Below are 5,601 nucleotides of genomic sequence, written 5' to 3'. Positions count from 1 at the left end.
AAGGAGAACCCAGATGCCACTGTGGTGGTCAAGCTCAGGGCAGTGATGTGGAGGGCAAGAAGTCACTGGGTCCTGGATATGGAAGACGGAGCTGATAAGCATCGCTAATGGTCCGAAAAGCAGGCATCAAAGTAGTGGGGGAGTCCAAGATGATGCCAAAGTGATAGCCCAGCAGCCCGCGGGCACAGCTGACATTTACGGAGATAAAGTCTGTGGGAGGCACTGGGGGGGAGGAGGGGCCGGGAAGAAGAATTTTCCCATCAGGTGTTCAACCTCTCTTCTTGGTTTTAAAGTCAACCTTGTATCTGAGCTGGCCCGTGTGACATGCGTCTTTGCAGGGCCTCGATTAGGAACCTGGAGGACACATTCACAGTGGCTTGATTCACAGCAGCCGAGGGGTGGAAAGAGCCCCGCGTCCAGCCCCGGTGCAGGGAGAAACAGCACTTGGTGCGTACGTGCAGGGTGCCGCTCAGTCAGTGGAGGGTGTAAGTTTGACACGGTCACAGCGTGAGGACCCCGGAGGCCGTCACGTAAGCGAATGAGCCCGACCCACGAGGACAATCTTGTGTGAGTGCACTTACACGAGACCCCCAAAGCAGTTCAGCTCATAGGTGTGAGAAACAGAAGCAGGACAGCAGGGCCTGGCGGTGCGGAGGACACAGGGGTAGGTGGAAATGTCACAGGTTAGTCCAATGCCAGGGCCCTGGAGGCTTTGGGGGTTTATAAACACACCCCCAAATGAAAAACAACACTGTAGTTTCCCCATGGTCAGCTGTGGATACAAGAGCAGCTGCATCTTTGCCACAAAGGGGTTTTCAGAAGTGGGGGCGATGGGGTCAGGGCAGATGGGAAGTGGAAGCCTGGGAGAAAGACGAGCGTGAGAAGGCTAGAATGGAGCGAGGCGGTTTAGAGAAGCCAAGCGGGTGAAGCCACAGGAACTGGGCACCGGTGGCCATGTGGCAGGGGCCCGACAGTGGCCATGGCAATGGTCCCATCCCGTGCAAAGCTGAGAGGGCTCGTGGCCACAAAGCTCCGTGTCTGGCCAGCTTCGGGCACTGTGCAGGCGTGAGCTGGCCGCGTCCAGCCCCGCAGACAGGAGCGCTGCTCACGAGTCGTTTCTAGACGAGGAAACTCCAACCCGCCCAGGGTCAGAGGAGGAGAAGCGGGGTTTGAGCCCAGGCATCCAAGCTGCCGAGCAGCTCCCAAGCCTCGGCTCTCCCTCCGGACGGCGGCCCCAAAACAGAGACTTCAGGTGGACACGTCACATTCTACTCCCCAGCACTTCACCCCCACCAGCAGCCTGAGCATGCAGGACCCCAGGGGACCAGTAAATAAATAAATGTCTTGACACAAAAGCTCCAAGACAGGTCACAGACTTATCTAAAACCCAGCAATGCTCTTTGACCAAAGCTATTGATTTTCCACTAATTCGCCAAAATCACTCTTCGTGACAACAGTGTTGTGAGAACACCAGGCCAGCTGTGTTCCGCTTAGATGGGCTTTTTTTTTTTTTTAAGATTTATATATTTATGCTTACAGAACTGGGGTATAAGCCAGAGGTGTGGTGGGTGAGAGGATTCACCAGAGACAGAATGGGGAGCAGAACAGGCAGGTTGACGACGTACACTGCAGAGGGGAGCAGCGGCTGGGTCAGGAGAGGTCAGCTGAGCCCTGTGGGTCAGCTCCCTGGCCGTGGCTTTGGAGAGCTTCCAGATGCGGTGATTTAACCCAGGGGAGCCCCTCAGATGGGTTCATCACTATGAAGGAAATGACAGGATTTTCCTGAGAAACAGGGAGACTGGGCTGGCGAGGAACTGTTGCAACCAGGGAGGTTCATCTCTGGCACTGAGTGAAGTAATGGTCCAGGAAACTGGCTTCAAAGTCCATGAAAGCAAGGGATAGGCACGCTGGTTTCCATGGAAACAGCCAAATTCCAGGGGAAGCCTGAGACTGGTCCATAGGTGAGCCCAGGCGAGGATAACGGACTCTCCCTCCTTACCCAAGATGAGAAGCCAGGGTGGGTTCCTCGGAGCCCATCACTGGCTGACTCCCTGCCCCCCTCCAGTGCGGGCGGGTGTGGGTGCCCTCACTGATGGGGAGAATAGACTCTGCATCCGGACATGCTGAGTCCTTTGATGAAAGGGGCCAAAGCCCAGTCACCGTGTCCCAAGACACATAGCAAAGGTTGAAGTGCATTGCACGGGAGTGATGTGCTGGAGGCCTCCCTGGCGGCACTAGGCTTAAAGTCTCAGCACATGAAGCTATCGGCAGCCACTGAGGCCTGAGTTGGATCCCCGGCCAGGGAGTGACCCACAAGGTGCAGCAACCTCTCCTGTCTCCCCGCTGCTCCCCTCAGCAGTGTGTTTCAGTAGATCCACCTGCTCTGCTCCCAGGAGCCCACAATGGAAAGATCAGTGGGAACCCAGTAGGGTGGGAGCCAGACGGGGGAATGCCAGCGGGGTCTTGGGAGCGCAGAGGGAGGGGACAGCGAACCCAGACTTGGAGACTCCAAGGCCCGAGAAGGCAGGGCTGAGCGTGTAGCGGAGCAAACTGAACACACAGCAGAGCAAACGTGGGTCCGGAGAGCACTTTTTTACGGCTGGAGGGAAAGTGCAATCGGACCTGAGAGGCAGCAGGGGCGAGCAGGGGCGAGCAGGGGCCTGGGTGCTCAGCTGAGGTGTGAACTTCACCCTGAGAGCCAAGATGAGCCACAGAAGAATGAGAGCAGGGGACGAACATGACCTGGTTTTTATTTCAGACTGGCCACCACTTCATCCACAGAAGCACAGCTCTAAGACAGGCAGTTTAGAGAGTGACTCCAGTAAGGAATGAAACTTTGAGACATCAGAGACCTTAGGAGGTGGGTGACTGGTGTGGTGACCAGATGGTTACCAGAGCTGAGCAGAGGCAGAACAGACAAGAAGCAATGGCTTGGCAGCGAGCAGGAGGCGGAAGACCAGGGCTGGGCACCCCAGACTAGCCCGCAGGCGCTGGGAGGAAGGGCTGCTGAGAACAGGCTCGCAATGGGCCTGCCTGAGAGCTTCCAGACAGAGGCCAGAATGAGCAAAATAAAGAGCCCTGACAGATCCTCGGGGACTGCAGACTTTTGTGGGTTCATGGGAGCAGAGGGTCCGGAGAAGAAGGGCAGAATCCTCGCAGTGGGTTAGACACCAAGACGAGAGGTGTCACTAAGCCGAGGGCTTCCCAAAGGGAGCAGTCAGAGGACCCAGGGCCCAGAGGCTGCCCTGGGCAGAGGACAAGCCAGGCCATGGCCGGGGTTGGAGAGGAGCCCCAGTGAGGCTGGAGGGCGCGGCGGAGGAAGGGGCCAGCCCCTCCAGCAGGCTGGCACCACCTGGACGGTGTGCAGCAAGGGGGCAGAGGCTGAAGGAAGGTTTTGTTAAAGAGAGGAGAGGTGGGCACAGGCTTGTTGCCAAAAGGAGATGCCAGAAAAGATGGGGTGCTGGGGAGAGAAGGGGCGACTGATGGAGCAAGGGAACCCTGGAGGGGTTCACCTTTGGAACCTTGGGGTAGAGGAGGTGGGGAAGAGGACCCCAGAGGGGAGGGGGAAGCTGACCAGCTCCAGTGACAGAGAAGCCACTTGGTGCGAGACAGCGGTGGCGATCGCCACATTTCAGGGAATCCACACACTCCCTGTTTTCTGTGACTCCCTGATTTCCACAAGTTTGCAATGACCTCAAAGAGAGCTTCATTGTTAATGCAGGCCCCAACACATGGCAGGGCCCAGACAGGGCACCCAGGTTGCACCCTCTGAGTCTCCACACCCATCGTCACTCCTTCCTGTCTCACCCAGCCCGTAGTGTCTCCCCTCTGGGATGCCCAAGAAAGCATTTCCTTTAGAAGATCAAAAACAACTTTTCCTAAGCCCTAGTAAATCTTGAGCTACAAGTAGATACTAACCCTTTCATTCTAAGTGTCTGGTCTCTACCCCGCCCTGAAGTCTAAACTTTAATAAACACTGTCTGACAGCGTGTGAAACTCCACCGTGGCCCTCCCCACAAGGAAACTCTTGAGGATCCTTCTGAAGTGTAACTCATTCTTCTGGAGTAAGTGCATTTTCTACAGACTTGTCAAAAAGCTGAAAGGAGAGGAGGACTCACATTTCTAGGCCCTGGAGTGGGAGGTGTTGGGCCCCAGGGGTGCTGAGCCAGCTGTTCGCTGAGTGTGGCAGGCCAGCCCAGCCCAGGCCAGGCCAGGAAGGCAGGTCCTCTGCTCTGTGCACTCGCCCAGCCTTATCTCCAGATGGAGGGTGTCATTATTATAATTAAGGTTGTCCTTCCCCACCACCTTCACTCACCTGCATTTGGGGTGCAGACTCAAACGCCCCTGCTTAGCTGGTGGCTTCCTCGGGTTTATTCTCATCCTTGGCTTTCTGTGCCGTCGGCTGTGTTGCGTTCTAAGAAGGACAAGGATTTATTACAGGGTCACTCATCAAATCATCCCATCCGTTAACATTTCCCAAACGCCTACTACAGGTATAAAAACAGACGCCCCACCTTTCTCCCTCCCCCAACGTGCACACCCCAGCCCACGCACCCCCTTGGGGACCGCCGCCTGGAGAGCAGTAGCAATTGCCAGAAGGAGCTGGTGTCAACTGAGAGATTTCCCTTTGGGACAGTCGAGGAACCCAGTAACGAGGGGACAAGGCCATCTCAGGCCAGCCCTCAGGGACTCTGCAGAGGCAGATTCCGCTGGAATGACGGGCTGTGCGCTGAAGATGTGGAGAGACACTCGGAAATGATTGTGACTGTTGTAGATGGATGGCGAAGGTTGGGGGGGGAGGGAGAAGGGTCCTTTCAGCTATACGCTACTCACAGGTCCTTAGCAATCAACATGAAAACTTCCAGGGCTCTTTAAAACCACATAGAGTACTCTCATCTCACTGTTCCTTAGTCTACACATTTTCAGAATTTCTCCTAGATGAATCAGGTATGAATTATTTTCCAGAAACAAGCTCGCCTTTTCCATGGCGGGCTGGAGTTAGCAATTATGCATCCAGTGACTCTTCCTTCTGTTTCAATCTCTTCAGGTTTCAATTATAAAATGAAAACTCAGAACAAGTCCAAATAACCACAGAAGAAAGGAATGTTTTGTCTTTCAGAAACAACTGAATAATAATGGCAAACACGTCCGCACTTACCACGTGCCAGACACTGTTATAACTTGCTCATTAGCTCCTTAGAGCAGCTCTGGAGATAGTTTTAATAGCACTCCATTTTACAAGAGAAAACTGAGCACAGAAAGTTTAAGTCACTTGCCCAAGATGGTACAGCTAGGAGCTGGTGGAGCTGGCAGAACTGGGATTTGAACCCAGGTCATCTGGCTCCTGATCCCACTGGATAGTCCACTCTGGTTGGCAACATGGATTGGAAAATATGAAAGAAACAAAAAGTCCAAAACAAAGTTACTAGACTCTCTAAAAGAAGTTATCCCATGCAAACTATGATTTTTTTAAAGATTTATTTGCGCATAAAAGAATTGGGGTATTATGTTTATGGCTGCTTTATTTACAATTGGAAAAACATGGAAGCAGCCCAAATGCCCAAAAGTAGATGACTGCATTAGAAAGATGTGGTACATATA

Source organism: Condylura cristata, unplaced genomic scaffold (genome assembly GCF_000260355.1).
Source record: "Condylura cristata isolate star-nosed mole 26May11 unplaced genomic scaffold, ConCri1.0 scaffold00015, whole genome shotgun sequence".
NCBI classification, from domain to species: Eukaryota; Metazoa; Chordata; class Mammalia; order Eulipotyphla; family Talpidae; genus Condylura; species Condylura cristata.
The sequence above is the reverse complement of the archived record's forward strand: the minus strand, read 5'-3'. Positions refer to the sequence as shown.